Here is a 21,841-nt window from a genome sequence, read left to right as displayed (position 1 = left end):
TGCTGTGCTGGTCCTTCCTTCTAGGACAGGGCATCTCAACTGAGGCACTGTTGACATTTTAGGCAGGATAATTCTTAGTTGGGTAGGGCTCTTCCCTGGCTTCTCCCCACTAGATACCAGTAGCACTGCCTCTCCAGTTGTGACCACCCAAAATGTCTCCAGACATTCTAAATGTCCCCTGGGAGGCAAAGTCTCCCCTAGCTGGAAAATGCTGCTGGAAGCAGCCTCACTCAAGGCATTGGGTTTGCCACTCGGAATAAGCAGAGCAGAAGCCAGCTGAAATTCACTCTGCTGTGCATAGAATTATTTCCAGCAAATTCTCAGTTTTGACATTGTTCATCTCAGCAGCTAGGGTCTTGATTTCTATGAGGTGACTCACACAACCCCTGTCTGTGGGAGTCACTTGGTTATCTGTTCTGACAAGGCCCCTTGTGCATTTGAAGGAGGGGCGGCATGAGACTCATCAAAGCGTGCTAGAAGTGCAATTACCTCTCTGCATTGTGCTTGCCAAAGCATGACAGTTGGAACACCTTGATCCCGAGCTTGTTTTGTTCTGACCAGCATCAGAAGTTCTGAACCTGAGATTGAGTAGTGAAATTGATTATGTATTCAATTTGCTACAAGCCTACCAGCTTGGGCACCTATTCATCTTTTCATTTTCTGGATCCACCTCTACAGACAACACTTATGTAACCTTCCTCAAGGCATTTTCCATGATGACAAGGGCTTTCCAGAGTAGGTTTGGGTGGCATGGCTGCATTATCAGTATCTCTCCTTGAGACCTATTGAAGAGAGACCCTGGGTAGGCCCAAGAGGAGGAGTTTGGAGGCTGGGACTTGACTCTGGGTGAAGCCCAAACCTCAGAAGGAGCAGCAGGAAGCAACAGCATGGAGGACCAAAAATCAAAATCCGAAAGGGAAGCCATGGGTTCTTCCAAAACATAGATATGGGGCCGCACTCTTAGATATGGGACGTGAGAACAAGAGGGAGGGCTCTGGGGCCATTGTGTATAACAGTAGCTCTCCTATGAGGCATATGTTAGAAGTTAATGGGCACTAGCTACATAACAGACACTGTGCTTGTGTGCCATCAAAACAACCCCATGAAGCAGGCTCCACTATCCTGGAAGTGGAAGCAGAGGGGGTGTTGAGGTGCTCATTCCAGGTCACACAGATGGAATGTGGAAGGGCCAGGGTGGGAATTTGGTCTGTCTGACCCCCAAGCTCAGGACATGAGCCACTGAGGTCTGTTCTGCTGTAGGAGCAGGGTATGCCTCTTAGGACCTGAGAAGGCTGGACTCATTTAAAGGGTCAGGATAAGGTAGATTAGAAAATTATTTTATCCTGGGGTTATATTCTCCTGGGGTAGAGCCAAGAAGGAGAGGAAGAGATCCCTGGCCACAGCTGCTCAGGCTAAGCAAGGGATTTGCTGGTTTATATACCTCCCAAGGAAGACATAGTGAAGGTCCTGAACCCCTGAATCCTTGTCCCATTGCTTGCTGGAAGCATTGTATTAGTTTGCTATGGCTGCAACAAAGTGCCACATACCGATGGCTTAGACAAGAGAAATTGACTGTCTCACAGCTTTAGAGGCTACAAGGCCAAGATCAAGGTGGATCAGAGTTGGTACTTTCTGAGGGCTGAGGGCTGTGAGAATCTGTTCCACACCTCTCTGTTCCAAGCTACTGGCTCTTTGCCAGCAATCTTTGGTGTTCTTTGGTTTGTAGACACATACCATGATCTCCGGCTTCATCATCACAAAGGAATTCTCAACGTGTGTGTGTCTCCGTATTCACATTCCTCCTTCTTGTAAGGACACCAGTCATATTGGATTAAGACGCAACTTAATGGCCTCATCTTAACTTTATCATCTGTAAAACCCTATTTCCAAATAAGGTTACATTCATAAATACTGGGAGTTAGGGCATTAGTATTTTCAAAAGGACACATTTGAACCCATAACAGGGAGTGGTCCAGTAAAAGACATAATCGTTATTAGCTGAGGCTTTTGTCCCAAACCCCTCTATAAGCTGGGCTGGACCATATGGATACATTGGGGTTGTGTATCCCTTGAGTGTAAGTCTTTGACTGGAGACCAGCACAAACAGTTTCCTTTGATTCTTCCTGTCCCTACCCCACCTCCTGTCCTGCATGACGCTTTGGGCATTAATGAGTGAAGAAAGCATGAGAGCACCTAGGGTCTGGCAGCACTGGGAGGAAACAGAGGAAAGAGGTCAGTGATAGTTTTATGCGTAATTCTGTCCTTCCTCATCAATGCCATCTTCCAGTTTTCTGACCCCTTTTGTGTGAGCTTGAAACTCCATATTCTTTTTCCTCCATGCCCTAGAACTTCATCTTCAAAAGTTAGGTTTTCTCTCTTTCTCCTTTTCCTCCTCCTCCTGCTTCTCCTCCTCCTCCCCCCCATCACTTCCTCCCCCTCCTCCTTTGATGGGGGAAGAGAAGGTAGAGTAGAAGGAAGAAGCCATATTCCTGTCTTGGGGAATAGAGTGTAGCGAGTAATTTGATGAGGAGTGGGCAAGAAGTCTAAACCTTTCTCCATAGTTTAATGTTTATCCCTTTGCCTTGACCCCATTTTCCTCAACCAGATGGACTGAGGGTATTTAATCCTTAGGTAGGATTGATTCTAGAAATGGAACAGGAACATGGAAGAAGGAGCAGGGGAAAGAAGCCAGGACTGCTAATCAAATATCCACTCCCATTCTGACTGAGCTTTGCTCAGATAGTAGGAGACAAACTGTTTTAGATTCACTTATTTTATGCTGATGTATGAATGTCAGGTGATCCAGCTGTGCTAGGATGTTTGTATTTCATCAAATTATTGTTACTAACCACCATCTTTAAATAGCAAATTAGTGAGATGAATGATGAAGAAAAGAAGGAACTCACATTATTGAGCACGTATTTTGTGTCCGGCACTGAATTTGGACTCCTCCCTATATAGTCTTGTTGAACCCAACTAAGCTAGGGAAGCAGGTAAGATTATTTTCATTTTACTGATGAAGGATGAAAAGGCACCATAAGACACCATGCCCTTTGTGTCAGGCAAACTTGCTGAACCCACTTGTTAGTTCACATAGTTTTTTAGGTGATTCCTTAGGATTTTATGTATATACAATCAAATCATCTGTGAATAAACATAATTTACTTCTCCTTTTCTAATCTGGATGCCTTTATTTTTTTCTTTGTATCTAATTGCACTGCCTACAACCTCAAGTACAATACTGAAATGGAAGTGGCAGGGGTGGACATCTTTGTGTGGTTCTTACTTTTAGGAGAAAAGCTTTGTCTTTCACCAATAAGTATCATGTTCATTGCAGGATTTTGAAATACACCCTTATCAGGTTGAGGACCTTTCCTTCAATTTCTACTTTGTTGAGATTTTTATTTATTTATTTTTTAAATCAGGAAAGAATTTTGGATTCTGTCAAATGTTTTTTTTCCCTCTATCTGTTGAGATGGTCATGTGGCTTATGTCTTTGTTTGATTAATATAGTGGGTTACGTTGACTTATTTTCATATACTGAACCAGCTTTGTATTTCTAGGATAATTCATGATGTATAATCGTTTTTATAGGTTGCCAGATTCAGTTTGCTAGTATTTTTTTTTTAGTATTTTTCATCCATATTCATGAGGAACATTGGTCCATTGTTTTATATTCTTGTGATATTGTTGTCTAGTTTTGGTAGTAAGATAAAAATGGCCTCATAGAATAAGCTGGGAAATGTTTTTTTCCTTCTACTTTTTGGAAGGTTTCTGAAAGATTAAGGATTGATGTTAACTCATCTTTAAACGTTTGTAAAATTCATTAATAAAGTCAGCTGGGCCATGGGTTGTTTTTATATGAAAAGACATTTTGTTATCATTTTGCTACATAACATAGTAGTGAATATACTCAATTGCCTTTTCTCAAATGGCAAATGAGACAAAAGATAACATCTTTTTGATTCCTGAAAACCTCAGTATCATCTGTCTTTTGGAGGATCCAGGTCCCTATGACATCTATGATACTGTCCACGAGGATACCAACAGTGCTTAGTAGTAAAGAACATTTTGCTAAGTAGTTCTGTCATAGGTCCTTACTCAAAATGTTCATTTTTTTTCTTCTCATCCGGTGTTCAGCACTCGATCATGTTTTCTTCATTATTACGCACAAGATCTGGCTGAGGGATAGGTTTTGTATGTTTATAAAGAATGTCCACAGAGGGTGGTAGCACACTTTCATCCTGCCATCAGATGTCATAGCAAGCTCTACTTTGCAATGATAGTCATCTGGAAGACAAAATACATAGATTTATGACAAACACAATATAAAGCTCCATTTTGAATTGGAAATGAATGTTTTCAGATAGTTCTGTTTGATATGGCCACTTTACTGCTGTTAATGCCATGGTAAATCAAGATGTTTATCAGGGGTGTGAAAGAAGATGATCTGAATAGAAACTGAGTTTAAAATCTGCTTCCAGGCATACTTATGTTCATCCTTGACAGCCTCTCACTGTGAGCCCGCCATCTTACCTCCTTGATTTTTGTGTTTTGGTTTTTGTTTTTTGATTTTTTTTGTAGTAAGTTTTTAAACAAGTAATTTAATCTCTCACTTGGTTATAGATCTATTAATATTTTTTATTTCTTCTTGAATCAGTCTCAGTAGTTTGTCAGTAGGATTTTGTCCATTTCATCTTGGTTATATACTTCATTGGTAAAGTTGTTTATAGTATTCCCTTATGATCTTTTTCATTTCTGTAAAGTAGGTAGTGATGCCCCATCTTTCATTCCTGATTTTTGGAATTTGAATTTCCCCTCTATTTTCTTTCCCTTTTTGCTTTGGTTTCAGTTTGTTCTTCTTTTTTAGTTTCTTAAAATGGGAAGTTGGTTTATTTAGTTGAAATATTTCTTTTTTTAAAAAAAAACAGTCATTTATAGCTATAATTTTTCTCAAAGCACTACTTCAGCTGAATCCCACAGATTTTTACATGTTGTGTTTTTGTTTACATTCATCTCAAAGTATTTTCTAATACTCCTTCCGATTTCTTCTTTGATCCATTGGTTATTTAGGAGTGTGTTGATTAATGTCACAAATTTTTAGGGGCACCTGGATGGCTCAGTCAGTTAAGCATCCGACTTTGGCTCAGGTTATGATCTCACAGCTCCTGAGTTCGAGCCTTGCATCGGGCTCTGTACTGACAGCTTAAATAGAACCTGGAGCCCCCTTCAGATTCTGTCTCTCTCTCTCTCTCTCTCTCTCTCTGCCCCTCCCCCACTCATGCTCTGTCTCTCTCCTCCAAAATAAATAAACATTAAATTCACAAATTTTTCAATTTCTCAAGTTTTTTTTGTGATTGATTTTCAGTTTCATTCCATCGTGCTGGGGGAGTAATACTTTATAATTTCAGTTCTTTTAGATTTATTGAGGTTTGTTTTCTGGGTTGAATATGGTCTAGTCAGAAGAATGTTTTATTGTACAGTTGAGAAGAATGTGTATTCTGCTTTTGTTGGGTAGCATTCTGTAAATGTCTGTTAGATATGGTTAGAGTTGTTTAAGTCCTCTATGTCCTTACTGATCTTCTGCCTATTTGCTCTATCCATTATTGAAAATGGGGTATTGTTGAATGATCTATTTCTCTCTTTAGTTTTATCAGTTTTTTTTCTTCATACATTTTGGAGTTCTCTTGGTAGGTGCATATATGATAGCAATTGTTATGACTTCTTTATGAGTTGATCATATTTATTATTATAAAATGTTTTTCTTACCTCTAATAACAATTTTTTTGTTATGGTCTATTTTGTCTGATCTCCATACAGCGACTCTTACTCTCTTTTGGTTACTCCTTGCGTGGTATGTCTTCCCCTCCACCCCTCCACAATTTTTAAACATTCAACCTACTCATATCTTTTCTACAACTGTGGAGTTGATCATATGGTTTCTCCTTCTTTATTCTGTCTATATGGTGAATTACATTTATAGATTTTTGAGTGTTATACCAACCTTGCATTCATAAGGTAAATCCTACTTGTTCATATGAATTATGCTTTCAGATTATTGTTACATTCAATATGGTTATATTTTATAGGAGCTTGTTGCATCTGTATTCACAAAACGGTAGTTTTCCGGTGTCAGAGTAATATCCGCCTTATAAAATGAATTCAGAAGTATTCCTTACTTCTCTATTTTCTGAAAGTGGTTATGTAAGATTGGCATTATTTTTTTTTCTAAAGATTTGATAAATTCACCAGTAAAATAGTCACCTGAGTTTGGAATGCTTTTTTTGGGGAGGGACTGGTTTTTTGAGTATTTTAATGCAAAATTCAATGTCTTTAAGAAATACACAGCTATTTTAATTTTCTCTTTCTTCTTGTATCAGGTTGCCAAGTTTGTGTCTTTTGATAAATTTGAACATTTCACCTAGGTCATCAAATTTGTTGTCATAGAGGTGTTCATGACATTCTATTATTGTCTGTTTAATGTCCATAGAATGTTCAGTGACATTCTATTTTATTTTTGATGTTAGAAATTTTTGTATTTTTTGGTAAGTCTAGCTAGAGGTTTATTATTTGTATGGATCTTTTTAAACTAGCAGTTGATGGTTTCATTTATTTTTCTTTATTGTTTGCTTTTTCATTCCATTGATTTAAACTTTTTATTACTTGTTTCCTTGTACTTTGGATTTCAGTTTTTTTCCCTAGCTTGTTAAAGTGAAATCTAAGATAACTGATCTTAGATGTGTTAAACATTTTCAACATACGCATTTAATGCTACAAAATTTCTTCTAAGTACTGCTTTATTTGCATCTCACAAAGTTTCACTCATTTTAAGTATTTTCCTGATTTCCTTTTTCAAATTTTCTTTGAAAAATGGATTCTTTTGAAGGGATTGTTTTTCCAGATCTTTGGGATTTTCCTAATATTTTTCTGTGTTTGAATTTTAATTCTGTTGTAGCCAGAGAAAATAGCATGTATGATTCTCATCCTTTGCAATTTATTAAGACTTGTTTTATGGCCCAACATATGGCAGATCTTAGTGAATTTTCCATATACACTTGAAAAGTATCTACATTCTTTGTTGTTTGGTAACTTGTCTATAAATGTCAGATTAAGTTGGAGGTAAATGTTGCTTACATCTTCTAGTAGACCCTATTCTGTCTAATTTATATATTAACTACTAGAAAAGTGTTGAAATCTCCCCTATAACTGAGAATCTGTCCACTTGCCTTTTAGTTCTATCTGTCTACACATTTAGGATTGTTAGGCCTTCCTGATATATTGAACCTTTTGTTATTATGAGATGTTCCTCTTTATCACTCACTAGCAATATTCCTCATCTTAAAGTCTACTTTGTCTGTTAATAGAGTCGCTCAATTTTCTTTTTAAAAAATACTTTATTTATTTTTTTTAAAGTTGGCTCTGGGGTGCCTGGATGGCTCAGTCGGTTAAGTGTCCACCTTTGGCTCAAGTCATGACCTCATAGTTTGTGGGTTCAAGTCTCGTGTTGGACTCTGTGCTGACAGCTTGGAGCCTGGAGCCTGCTTCTGATTCTCTGTCTCCTTCTCTTTTTGTCCCTCCCCCGACCCCTGCTCTCTTTCTCTCTCTCAAAAATGAATGAACATTAAAGAAAAAGAATAAAGTAGGCTCCACACCCAACATGGGGCTCAAACTCATGACATCAAAGTCAAGACTCACATGCTCTACTGACTGAGCCAGTTTTATTATTAGTGTTTGCACTGTGTATCATTTTGTACCTTTTACTTTCATGATGTACTACTCTTAAAAACAGTCTACTTCAGTTCTCCCTCAAGCCTTATAATTTGGCTACAATACAATTTACTTCTGCATGTTACCAACTCTATGTTGCATTGTGCTTACTTTTTCCTGAAATGATTTCCTTTTAAAGAGTTAACACATGAGGAAAAACTCTCTTCCTTTACACAGATAGTTATCGTTTAGACTTTTCTGAATTATTTTCAGTAGATCCAAATTTCCATATGGTAGCATTTTCTTTTTGTCTAAATAACTTCCTTTAACATTTTTTGTAGCAGAGATATCCTCACAATAAATTCTTTTAGTTTTTGCTTATCTGAAAACATTTTAAATTACTCTTCACTTTTGAAGGATGTTTTCACTGGATATAGAATGGCATTTTATTTCCCTTTCAGCACTTTAAAGATGTTTTATTGTCCTCTGTCTTTCATTGTTGGTGATATGAAATCTGCCGTCACTCTTATCTTTGTCTGTCTGAATATAATGTGTCATTTTTACCTATGGTTCCTTTTATGATTTTTCTTTTTATCAGTGGGTTGTTGCAATTTGATTGTGATGGGTTTTGGTATGGATTTCTTTGTTTTTATTTTGCTTGGTGGTTGTTGAACTTTTTGACTGTGTGTGTATATAGTGTTCATCATATTTGAATAAATTTTCAGCCATTGTTTTGATAAACATTCTTTTCTGCCTTCCTCCTTTACTCAGGCATTTACTCAGTTGCATTTATATTAGACTACTTGATATTGTCTCTCATTCACTATGGCTCTATTAATTATTTACTGTCTTTTCTCTCTTTGTGTTTAAGTTTGGGAGTTTTTATTGCTGTTTCCAGATCATCCTGATATTTTTTAAACTGTTGCTATCTAATCTATTAATCCCATGCAGTGAAGTTTTCATTTCAGATATTGTGTTTTTCAGGTCTAAAAAGCCCCCTTGGTTCTCTTTTGCTTCTCCTATCTTTTTTTCATATTTTTTGGTAAACTTTTAAAAAATATACATACAGATGTACTATTTTAAAGTGCTTCCCTATATATCACATTATCTATGTCATTTCTGGATCTACTTTTATTAGCAAACAGAGTATTGTGTAGGGAATTATTTCTGAAATTTGACGAAAACCTCTCTGTATCTATCAGTTGGTTGTGTGTTTGTCTTCAAATAACAGGATAATCAACTAAGGGTAAATTAACTACATAAAAAAGTAAATAAAGGCTTATTTATCTCATAAAATATATGAAGGTAAGTCATTGCTGGTTCTCATTCAACAGCTCAATGATGTGAAGATTATTGTGATTCTTTTAGTTGTTTTTCTCATGGTTGGTAACCTTATTGTTTCAAGAAAGCTAAAAACCTCTAGGGATTACAGGTGTATTCTAAGTAGGAAAAACACCATACCTCAAATCAATTTTTTTCCTGAAAGTGGTGGTTTCCTGGAAAACCCGGTAGTTTCCCATGTTATTGGCCAGCATGGGGTCACATTACCTCTTCTAGACTAACCGCTTGTCAACTTGAACAAAATTACCATGACTAGATTAGGCCAATGACAAATCTCTTTGGACTGCTAAACTATTTGGGACTCTGCTAGCAGGGGGCTGATAGCCGGGGAAGAGACAGACAGTGTTGTCAGTGCTCTGCCGTGACAAAATGTCAGGTTCACTATCAGAATGCCATTTGATCCTGTTATAGGAAACTTGGTGGGAGGGAGGAAGTAGAGTCAAGAGCAGCGCTTGCCATCTCTAACGTTATCTAGACCCTAAACAAGTTAAGAATGGGGAGCCAATTACAAGGCTTTTTTGAACCGTTTAAGTTTTGTGATCTTTTATGCACATAGAGGTAGGTGAGCTGCAGAGTTTTATGCCAGCTGGAGTATCTGGTAGCATAGAAGGAAGGGAGAGTCACAGTAAATTGGAAAAGGTACAAATTTGAGTCACTGTAAAGCTGTTGAGCTTTAGTTTCTTGAAAAATTTTATTGTGAGTCATGTGACCTTGAAAAACTTACCTAACTTCTCCAAACTTCAATTTACTCATCAAAAACTAGAAATAGCAATATAGCTTGTGTGAGGGATTAAGAGAGACACCATGTCTAGCTGAGAGCACCAGCTCTCAAAGGTTTAGACGTCAGGGCCACTTTACACCCTTCAAAAAGTACTGAGGGCTCCCAGGGGCTTTTGTTCACATTTGTTATAGCTACTGATATTTACCATATTAAAACTGGGAATTAAAAAATATGCACTGTGTATTAATATGCATAGTGATATGCATTTATTAATTCACTAAAAATGAAATAAAAATGCATTGCCTGTTGAAACAAATCACACATTTTTTCATTGTTCTGAATATTTATTTTCACACTTTTACACAAAAATATATTTATTCTTTATCTTTTTGGATTTATTTATTTAAATTCAAGTTAGTTAACATACCGTGTAGTATTGGTTTCAGGAGTAGAACCCAGTGACTCATCACTTCCTAACAAGTGCCCTCCTTAATGCCCATCACCCATTTAGCCTATCCCCCTACCCACCTCCCCTCCAGCAACCCTCAGTTTGTTCTCTGTGTTTAAGAGTCTTTTATGGCTTGCCTCCCTCTCTGTTTTTATCTTATTTTTCCTTCTCTTCTCCTATGCTCATCTGTTTTATTTCTTACATTCCACACATGGGTGAAATTGTATGATACTCGTCTTTCTCTGACTGACTTATTTCACTTAGCATAATACCCTCTCGTTCCATCCATGTTGTTGCAAATGGCATGATTTCATTCTTTTTGACCACTGAATAATACTCCTGTGCACACGCATGCGCGCGCATGCGTGTGTGTGTGTGTGTGTGTGTGTGTGTGTGTGTGTAGCACATCGTCTTTATCCATTCATTATTTGCTGGACATTTGGGCTTTTTCCATAATGTGGCTATTGCTGAAAGTGCTGCTATAAACATTGGGGTACAAGTGCCCTTATGTATCAGCATTCCTGTATCCCTTGGGTAAATTCCTAGCAGTGCTATTGCTGGGTCATAGGGTAGATCTATTTTTAATTTTTTGAGGAAACTCCACACTGTTTTCCAGAGTGGCTGCACCACTTTGTATTCCCACCAACAGTGCAAAAGGGCTCCCCTTTCTCCACATCCTCACCAACATCTGTTGTTTCCCGAGTTGTGAATTTTAGCCATTCTTACAGGTGTGAGGTGGTATCTCATTGTAATTTTGATTTGTATTTCTCTGATGATGAATGATGTTGAGCATCTTTTTTTTAATTTTTTTTTAACGTTTATTTATTTTTGAGACAGAGAGAGACAGAGCATGAGCAGGGGAGGGTCAGAGAGAGAAGGAGACACAGAATCTGAAACGGGCTCCAGGCTCTGAGCTGTCAGCACAGAGCCCGACGCGGGGCTCGAACTCACGGACCGTGAGATCATGACCTGAGCCTAAGTTGGATGCTTAACCAACTGAACCACCCAGGCGCCCCAGAGCATCTTTTCATGTGTCTGTCAGCCATCTATTTGTCTTCTTTGGAAAAGTGTCTGTTCATGTCTTATGCCCATTTCTTCACTGGATTCTTTGTTTTTTAGGTGTTGATTTTGATAAGTTCTTTATAGATTTTGGATATTAACACTTTATCTGATGTGTCAGAAACAAATCACATTTTAAATGAAAAATAACTATATCTTCCAAAACAAAAAATAATGAGAAGCGTTACATTATTTTACATCTTTGCAAATCTCTCCCGGTTTAGTAGAAGACAGCAGGATTTTCCTAGGTGTTTCTGCATTCAGTCTTTTGTGAAATCATATGACACATAGGGTCCAGAAAATTCCAGCATATACTTGTAGCAGAAGGTGAGTGGAAAGGTCCCACAGTGCTTTGGTATTGTTTTGAAAACAGTTTTGATCTCACAGACTCCTCTCCAGTGTCTCTGGGGGTTCCTGAAGTGATATCGAAACCTGTTGGTTAAGAAAATAACCTCTTCTTCTTAGTAAACATGGGCAAGACCTGAAACACATCTGTGCCTTAGTTTTCAACTCTGTAAAATGGAACTCCTAATACTACCTATTTCACAAGATGCTCTGAGGCTTACGTAAGTTCTCTTGGGATAGTGTGTGAAGTTGAGTAAATGCTCCATCAGTTAGCATGACTCTTCATGAAATGCACAACAAACAGTTTCTCTTCTTTTTCTTTGGGACAGAAGGGACCTTTGAGACATTTTGTTCAAGAAGTGGAAGAAGGCAAAACACTAGGTTTATTCCTAGGGGACCCAAACTTGGATAAAATGACCACTTTGGGAAGTAATGGTGAACTTATACCACCCACATCGTATTATAAGTCATTTCTGCAGCCAGTTTCTCCCTTATTTCTTGCAACAGACTGTACACAGGGGAGGCGTATTTATGATCTCCATTTTTACGTACCAGGCAACTGCGATGCTGAGGTTAAATGACTTGCCCAAAGTCAGAAATCTCTAAAGAGAGCCTTTATCTTCTGGTTCTACATCCTGAGCCTTTGAAGCCTCCTGCCTGCCTCCCAGTTCCGGGTTTTGTACATTAATATACATGTGGTGCACCTGCTCTGCAGGAGGTGGGTTCACCTGCATCAGCATTTGAAGTCAGTGCCTGAAACTTGTTTTTATTAAGGATGGAAAATTCACTGAAGAGACAGATGGACTTGAAGGCCTTTACATCGCTTTGGAGATAAAAAGTGCTGGGTAAGTGTTATTATCCCTGTGCTAGTAATTTGATCAAAAAGCAGTAACTATGCAGAAATGACCCGAAGAAAATGGGTTCTAAAAAGGGGGCAGTGGCCATCGACTTTGCTCCAGAAGATCTCAGGCTTATTCATATTTGCATTTAAAAAGTTGCTAAGGGCTAAGGGGAAAACGTCTGTCTGAGACATTACTAAATTCCACAGCTGACCTCAGTGTAGTAGGAGACTGGGAAGGATGTGTAAATTCAATATAATTAGCAGAGGTGATGACGCACCCACGGTGATTCCTGGGAGAATCTTGCAGGCAGGAAATTGGGGAAAAAAGGTAAAGATGCCAATTAAACTGTAAAGACTCTGTAGAAAGCCTGGTGCTTGGTGCTATTAATAGTTACAGAAGTGGTAATGCTAATTATGCTACTACCTGATGTGGACCGAGTGTTTTCTCTTGGTCAGTCTTGGTATCAAGGGCTTTGTGTGCTTCATTTCAATTCCCACAGGAGCCTGTGAGGGAGGTGTTTTTATTATACTTGTTTTGTAGGTAAGAAAACTTAGTCTCGGGGACATCAAGTAATTTTGACATAGTCGAATAGCTGGTGAGTGCTATATAGAGGAAAGACTCAAACCAGAGCCCAAAGCACTTGACTTACTGCCTCTCCAAGACGTTTTGATCTTTGTGGGAGATAAAACAGTGACTTTTAAGAAACACTTATTACTGGAGATACGGTCACTTGGTAACCAAAGAAACTCTGAATTTCTTTAGGATAAGTTTAACTTTCTGGGTATTGACCCATTAGGATTCCAACATAAATGAGTTTTTCTTTCTTTTCTTTTCTTCTCTTCTCTTCTCTTCTCTTCTCTTCTCTTTTCTTTTCTTTTCTTTTCTCTTCTGTTCTCTTTTCTTTTCTTTTCTTTTCTTTTCTTTTCTGAAGGGCAAAAAGTAAGGTCTGGGAGGACTGGCTGAAGGCCATGTTGGAGGGGAGAGACCAGAAGAGGGGCAGGCGACCTCAGTCCATGGGCCAAATCCAGCCCACTGTCCATTTCTGTAAATAAAATGCTTTGGAGAAGAGCCATACCCTTTTGATTATGAATCATCTATAATAGCAGAGTTATGAGGTTCCAACAGAGACTAAGTAGCCTTTGAAGCCAAAGATGTTTAGGACCTGGCTCTCAACAGAAAAGGTCTTCTGACCCCTGGACTAAACCCTGGGCCCCAGGAGTGTTGAACATTAGTATTCCTTCTACCAAATGGGAGAATGGAGAAACAAGAGGTTACATGACTTCCCTAAGGGCAGAGGATGAGAGGATGGTAGGTCTAGGCCCACTGTTATTAACAGTTAACATTGACTGAGTGTTTTCTGTATGTTGGACATTACGCTAAGCACTCTGCTATGTGCACTGTCTCATTTACTACTCACAACATCTAGTGAAGTAGGTGCCTAGAGTTATTCTCATTCAGATGAGGGAGCTGTGGCGGGCTGAACAGTGTCCCCTCAAAACTCATGTCCATCCAGAATCTTAGAATATGACCTTATTTGGAAATAAGGTCCATCAACTGATGAATGGATAAAGAAGATGTGGTATATATACACGATGAAATATTACTTGGTGATCAAAAAGAATGAAATCTGGCCATTCGCAACAACGTGGATGGAACTAGAATGTATTATGCTAAGCAAAATAAGTCACTCAGAGAAAGACAAATATATGATTTCATTCACACAAAACATGTGGACATAGGGGAAGGGAAGGAAAAATGAGATAGAAACAGAGAGGGAGGCAAACCATGAGAGAATCTTAAATACAGAGAACAAAATGAGGGTTGCTGGAAGGGTGTTGGGTAGGGGATGGGATAAATGGGTGATGGGCATTAAGGAGGGCATTTGTTGGCATGAGCACTGGGTGTTATATTTAGTGACGAATCACTAAATTATACTCCTGAAACTGCTATTACCCTACGTGTTAATTAACTTCGATTAAAAAAAAGGAAATAAGGTCTTTGCAAATGCATTTAGATTTGGAGATGAAATCATTCTGAGTGTCAGGTGGATATTAAATACAAAGACTGATATTTTTATAAGAAGAAGAGAGGACACAGTGAGGCACACCGGAAAAAGTGAAAATATACAGGAAAAAATTACACTTATGCTGCCACAAACCAAGGAATTCCAGAAGCTTCTAGAAACTAGAAGAGGTGGGGTAGGGGTCACTCCTTAGAGCTTTTGGGAAGGCAGCCCTGGCCACACCTTGGTCATGGGCTTCTAGCCTCCAGAAATGTGAGGGACGGAGGCACAATGGACTTCTGTCACCTAGACTCGTGGAGGAATTTGGCTTTAGAGTCCAAGCCTCTCCCCACTACACACCCTTCCTTCCAGGGCTGGGAGAGCACACCACACTCTCGCTGAGCGCAAGACACCAGCAATCAGGTGTGAGGTGCCGGACCAAGTTCATGTGCAGGACCCAGGGTGAATGTGGGAATCACAGCACCACAGTGTTTTGCCATGCAGCCAGGTGTCTCTAGCACAGAGAGGTGGATTTTCTCCCCAGCTTGCACCCTTGAGAGGGGGTCTGCCCTGTTTATCAGTTCAGACAACTCAAGGGGCATGGGGCCTGCTGGGGTGGGTGTGGCGCTGCTGAGAGAACAGTGTTCCCTAGTCCAGTGTCTCCTTGTACCCTGGAGGGAGGACCTTTAGAAGGAAAGGTCTTAGCCTTTGCATCTGACCTGCCTGCACTTAGACCCAGGAAAGCCCGGGCAGCCGGCTGGCGTGCGTACATAGCATGCCTTGAATCACCAAGAAAGACCCCATCATCATCAAGTCCCCACGATAACACTGTGGCTTTTACAGCTTAGGAATCTTGGGCTTAGAGAGTTGGTTAGGACACTTTTCCAAGATCACATGACAACTAAGGGGCAGGTCCAAAATGTAGAGTTCTGAACCTACAGCAGCTTCCCATTACCTGTGGGGTAAAGTCTGACCTCCTTACCCAACCGAGAAAGCCCTGTAAGCTCACACTACCTCCCCAGTGCTCCTCAACTTTTGGACCTGATGCTCTGGTGATGATTAAGTGCTTTTAGTACACACCATATTTGTGCCATGGGTCCTTCTTCACCTGGATAACTCTGAGTGGGGCGTGATTTCAGCTCGCACCCCTCAGACGTACAAGGATGCAACGCTCCTTCTTTTTCTACACTTCTTGTGAGCGCATTTCCTTATTTTTTTATTTTCTCAGGACCCCTATTTCTGCTCATGGTGAAAAAGTTTCTCCTGTAATTTCATGGCAACTCAGTCACTTCTGGATTTAAACATGGTCCATTCAGAATGTCAGTGTGGCTAACCTAAGACTCTTTCTCTCATCCTGTCCTTCGGGGTGATGGATGTTGCCAGGAGACGACGTGTCTCTTTGCCGTTGTGTGAGGCACATGTGTTGGTCCCCATGTCTTATTTGTCTCTGGTGGCTACCTCCTTCTCTGGGAGGCTGCATCTGCTGCTGATATCTGTGACCTTGCTCTGGATTCTGGGTCCGAGGTCTCTATGTAACACATCTTTCTCCTCTCACCAGCTGAATGGACTTCTGTTTTCAGTAGGGCCGGAAAGTGCTTCCGTTGTTACTCATTCTTTCCTACTCTCTAGCTTATGGTGTAAAGTCGGTGCTCTGCATGACTCAGTTTTTCCCTACAGGTGAAAAGACAAGTTCTTGAAATCCCTCAGACACAACCAGCTAACCAAATCCTCAAAGTTTTCTCTCTGGGAGGGCGCTTTTCAAATCTAAGAATTTGACTCTGTTTGCAACCCTGTCTCCTCCCCGTGATGCTCGTGCATATACAAGGCTCTTGCTCCTGGCTGAGATTTCTCAAAATATTAATGCTCTGTATTCAATCTGCCGCCACTTCCATGAAGCTTTCCCTTATGTCTCTTGTCAGTGAAAGGCACCCTTCTGTGCTCCCACGATACTTTATGCCTACTCCTATCATCGTATGGCCCTATTTTATCCTAATAGTTCATTTACTTGCCATCTAGCAAGGACATATTATTATCTTGAAGACAAAAGGTAATGATATTTTAAAACTTATTTTTGTTTTGAGAGAGAGAGACAGTACAATAGAGGGAAGGCCAGAGAGAGAGAGAGAGAGAGAGAGAGAGAGAGAGAGAGAGAGAAAGAGAGAGAGAGAATCCTAAGCAGGCTCCGCAATGACAGCACCGAGCCCAATGTGGCTTGAACTCATGGACCATGAGATCATGACATGAGCTGAAACGGAGTCAGATGCTTCACTGACTGAGCCACCCAGATAACCCCCAAGGTAATAATTTTTAATTAATTATATTTCCAGGGCTTCATATAGTACCTTGCATACTACAGCTGCTAAAAAAAAGTAGATTGTTGATAGAATAACCCGTGCAACTTCCCCTTCCGTTCACTTCAATGACCATCTGTTTAGTTTCTACTACACTGTTAACTTGCTTGCAAGGCTGTGTTTTATCCTTTCAATGAATCATAAAGTCCTTGTAGGCACTGACAATGGTATAGAACTTAATTTTTCTTTGATTCTTCTATAATACCCTCTACACAACTAGGTATACATAAATACTTGTTTAATTGAAGATTAGCGTGATTTCTCTTCTTTTGAAGAAAATAAGTACATGCAATTTTTTTCTTAAGTACATGCAATTTACAGTAGCCTTCTAATTTGGTCCTTCAGGTAGGTCCTGCCAACTTTGCTGCATCATATATCATATGTATTTTAATGATTAGATATTTGTCATATCTCTTAGACTTACGGCCATGTTTATTTTAAGACCCTCTGCTCAACAACTCCAGGACTTGTTTGTACTGGAGAGAAATTCAATAAGCACTGAATGATGATAGGATATTGGATGTTTTTGTTGTTGTTTGCTTTGTTTTGTTTTTTGTTTGTTTGTTTGTTTGTTACCAGATGAGCTCCTAACAATTCCCTAGTTTGTCCCTGTGAACTTGCCTAAATGATAGAGGATACTACACATTTCACAATGCGCTCGCTGCACCTCACATCTGGTGACAGAAATAAGAGTTAAGGAATGATGCTAAAGGACCTTCAGCTAGTTACTTCCTTTGTTTGAAACCAAGTTTGCTCATCTATAAAAACAAGAGGGAGGACAGCGTGATCTGAGTTCTCTCCATGTTGTGTAAATCTCTTCCTTCAAATCTAGGCAGTTGGAGGAGGGCATAGGGCACAGGCTAAGGGTAGACAATGGGATGTGTTACCTTATTGAGCCAGCTGCTTCACCCTGCAAACCACCCAGGAGTCCCCTGCTGGTTGAGCAGCAACATAGGGACGGGTGCAGAGAAGCTAAAGGTTCAAGTGCAGTAACATCTAGGACTTGCTGTAAGCTACCCTTACAACAAGTCCCAGAGAGACAGCCTTTTATTGTTTTTATCTACTTATTTAGAATACGAGCAAACGGGAATGTATTGAGGTCAAATAATGTGCACAAAGTCACATAGCTGGACTAGGGCAGATCCAGAACTGGAACTCACATCTAACTTCAGAATCCCGCACGCTCCCTCCCCTCGGCTGTGCAGTCAGCCCCAGGTCTGCGATTAGCCCTCTATCTTTATTTAAACAACAGTGTGATTTTACCACATGTCATTAGAAGCGGCTGGGAGCATCATTAACACTTGGGGCCACAAGAGTACCGTTTAGTGCAATGAAGCAGACATCTTTTCATACAAATAATTTATTTGCACCAAAGGTTTCCACTTGAGCACCCAAAGTGAATTGGACTAATGTATTATTTTATACTAATGAGGTGGTTGGAACCTGGTGTGTTTAGGGTTTATGAAATTTCAGACTAGCTTTTAAGCCTTTTATTTATTTTCTGGTGGATTACAAGCAAAACGTAACCTATATGATTCTTATCCATTTACACGTTTACTTCGTGAAAGCTATTTGGATGAATTATTTAATGTCCCCTGTTTATGTTCTTTTCTTAAAGGCCATTTGAAGAGCCTTTTTTAAAGAAACAGAATGTGTTGATTTTGATGCCAAGTGTAAATGAATTTGAACCATGAACAAGTTTGGAATTTAAGGTGACGCATTGAACTCCAGAGGCCCCAGTCTGCTTCCAACCTTGGCAAATGCATTCTTTAACCTCCGAAGCAGTTATATTGGAGCAATCCAGAGGGATAACAGGGCTCTAATGGAAATTGTCAACAAAATTGAAAAGAAAAAAAGAAAGCATATTTTAAAATCCCAGAACTTGAGAGGTCCCTAACTCCAAACAACTGAGGCATAAAACTCGAGAAGGCTTCAAATAGCTTTAATCTGCTGGCGAATCTATCCTTTGATAGCATGTAAAATCCAGGCTGAGGAGAGTGTGCCTAAGGGTTTCAGTACACTAACTCCAAGATTGATTTTGCTCAAGGACCTGACCGGCATTCAAAAAAAGAAGTAGCAAGAAAGGGAGCAGGAAGAAAGAAAGGAGGTTTAGAGAGAGACAGAGAGAAAGAGAGTGAAGGAGGGGAAGGAGGGAGTGTTGAGAGACCAACAACTTGGGTTTGAACTCTGGTTCTGCCATTGACATACAGGATTTCAAGCAGATGTCTTGAACCAATCTGAGCCTCAGGTTTGTTTTTTTTTTTAATATGCATAATGGGAACAAGGGTCCAGACTTGACAGTGTGGGACTGATTGGGGGGGTGATAGAAGTGGGGAGACTGTTATTCCCCCACTCTCTCCTGGCAGTCCTCCTCTCCATCTGTCCCCATCTTCTCCCTTAACCGAGTTGTGTTGCTTCTCTCTGGTCACGGGCAGGTCTTCCCAATCTGCTCTAGACCTTGTGCCTAAGTTCATCTCCTTCTGTTCGTTTTCACTCTACTGTTTTTTTCTGCTTCTCATGATTCCTTCCATTCGTCATTTGTTTTTGGATCCTTGTAGGGAGCCTTCACACATCTCTTGACCTTCAAGGTGCCCTTGTGTTGCCACTCAACTCTCTTCTCCATTTCCATATTCAGGATTCTTAGAAGGCGTATATGCAGAAGCCGCCTTCCCTTCTTCCCCTCTGGAGAGCTTCTCAATCCATTCCCATATGGCTTCCACCACCTGCCCTTCTACTACTCCCTGGAAACTGCCTTTTCCAAGTTCACCAAATGGTCGCCATAGTGCAGAATCCAATAGACAGTTTTGTTGGGGCTTCTGTGACTACAAACCTTCTGGATGTTCTTGCCACCTCTCTAGAAGCTCCTTCTGAGTCCTTTCTGATGGCCTATTCTCTTCCTCCCAATATCTGCACGTTGGAACATCCCCGGGCCCTTTCTCTTCCATGTCTACTCTCCCGGCTAGGCACCTGAAATCTCCTATGTACCCAAGACTCTCCAGTTTACCCCTCTCCCAGCCTCTCTCTTGTCCAGTCTCACATTTCACTGCCATCTCAGCAGTTCTATTTGAGTATCTCCCAGGCATCCTAGGCTGAACATGTTCAAGACTGAAGCCGTGTTTCTCTCCTAGCTACGCCTCTCTCCCAGGCTTCGCCAGCTCAGTGAGCGACCTGTTGCTCGTGCCTGAAACCTGGGAGCTATTCTGGAAACCTACTCTTCCTCACAGATCACATTAAATGTAACACCCAGTCCTGTTAACTCATGTCCCCCAATAATTCTGTGTTAGCTCTCTTTCGTTGAGATCCACTGATGTCACTCACCCAGACTGTGGGACTGACTTCCAGGCTGCTTTTCCTACATCTCCTTCTGCGGTCCTCGATCCTGCTCTCCACACAGCAGTGTGTGATCTTCAAGAAATGCAACGTGGTTATGCTGTTCCCCAGCTTAAAAACCTTCATTTGGGTTTCAGTGGTACTTACTATAATAGCCAACATTTTTATCGCAATCTGCAAGACCCTTCGTGGTCTCACCTTTGCCTCTTTACAATATCCTCTCACTCATCACCGACCCTTTTACCCACTGCTGATCGTTTTTGGCAAGGCAGCTTGCAGTTTAACATTTTTTGTGTGTGTTTTAAAGGACAAGCCATCACAAAAAACTGAGAGTCGAGATGCCACAAAGATAGAAGTCCTTTTGCTTATGCTTATCGTAGAATTTATTACCTTATGTGCATCCTGAAGGAATGTTGGGAGAAAGGAGAACATTTAGCACATATTGGCAAATATGTTTTACAAGGGCTTCCTTTCATTTATGATAAAATAATAACATCAGAAGGAGCTTGGAGGTCATCTATTTCTACTCTTCCTTTGAAGAAGAGGAGACAGAGGTTCAGAGAGGCGAAACGACTCTTGAGTTCATAGACCTTGCTAGTTCTTATGTGATGAAAAACACTCTTGGCCAGGTACAGCTATGAGCAGACCATGTTCACCTTTCTTAGACGAAAGCCATCTTTTGGTCTTCAGATGGTTCACCACTGTTATCAGGGATAAAAACCTTGTCATCTGTGTGTTCCTATGAATACATTTAAGGAAAGGTGTTGTAAAAATGCCACTCATAGCGTAAATCTCATTCTTTAGTGGCAATAAAGGACTCTTCCTTTCCCTTTAGATACTTCAGGCACAGTGAAGGCAGAACTTTTCAAGTTGAAGGCGTCCAGAAGCCTTTCACTCTTGTACCTAAAATCCTACCATTCAGAGGACACCCAAGCGTCAAACTGGTTGTGACTGCAAAGAACCAGGGCAGCTTTGTCAATGCCTCAGTTTCCCCATATGTGGAACAGAAATAATGTCCATCTATCAGTGTGTTTATGTCACAAAGTTGTGGTGATAAATAAGAAAATACATTTTTCCTGTTTTGTTTGCTTCTTTAGTCAAATTATATAGTCAATTGTATTTCTTCCCTGTAACTAAAGGGGTTGGGGGGGTATGTACGTATATATGTATTGTATATACACATAAGCATGTAAACATATATGTTATCTTAGTCTGTTTAGCTGCTATCACAAAATGCCAGTGATTGGGTGGCTTATAAACAACAGACATTTATTGCTCACGATTCTGGGGACTGGAAGTCCAAGGTCAAGGCACTGGAGGATTCAGTGTCTGATGAGGACCTGTTTGCTCATAGATGGCTGTCTTCTCACTGTGTCCCCACGTGGTGGAAGGAGCAAGGGAGGTCTCTAGGGTCCCTTTTATTAGAGCACTAATACCATCCATTGGGGTTCCACCATCATGACCTAATCCCCTCCCTAAAACCCCACCTCCTAATACCAGCACCTTGGTTAGATTTCGACATATGAATTTTGGAGGGAGGTAAACATTCAGTCTATATCATACATGCACTTAGATGTTCTCCTTTGTAGTACTTACCACAGTTGTAATTATGTAGCGATTCATTTAAATACATGTCTCATGTGGGACTCTATCTGGATTCTAAGCGTTAGGTAAGCAAGAGTCATTCTTGTTCCA

General features: G+C 40.2%; 1 pseudogene; it reads right to left on the bottom strand.

The window, feature by feature from the left end:
* Nucleotides 1–3,983: 3,983 nt before the first annotated feature.
* Nucleotides 3,984–4,409, bottom strand: LOC106975635 (39S ribosomal protein L42, mitochondrial-like; annotated as a pseudogene).
* Nucleotides 4,410–21,841: the final 17,432 nt, after the last annotated feature.

The sequence above is a fragment of the Acinonyx jubatus genome, chromosome B1 (assembly GCF_027475565.1).
Source record: "Acinonyx jubatus isolate Ajub_Pintada_27869175 chromosome B1, VMU_Ajub_asm_v1.0, whole genome shotgun sequence".
In the NCBI taxonomy this organism is placed as follows: domain Eukaryota; kingdom Metazoa; phylum Chordata; class Mammalia; order Carnivora; family Felidae; genus Acinonyx; species Acinonyx jubatus.
Note: the sequence above shows the minus strand (reverse complement) of the source record. Positions and strands in the feature narration are given on the sequence as shown.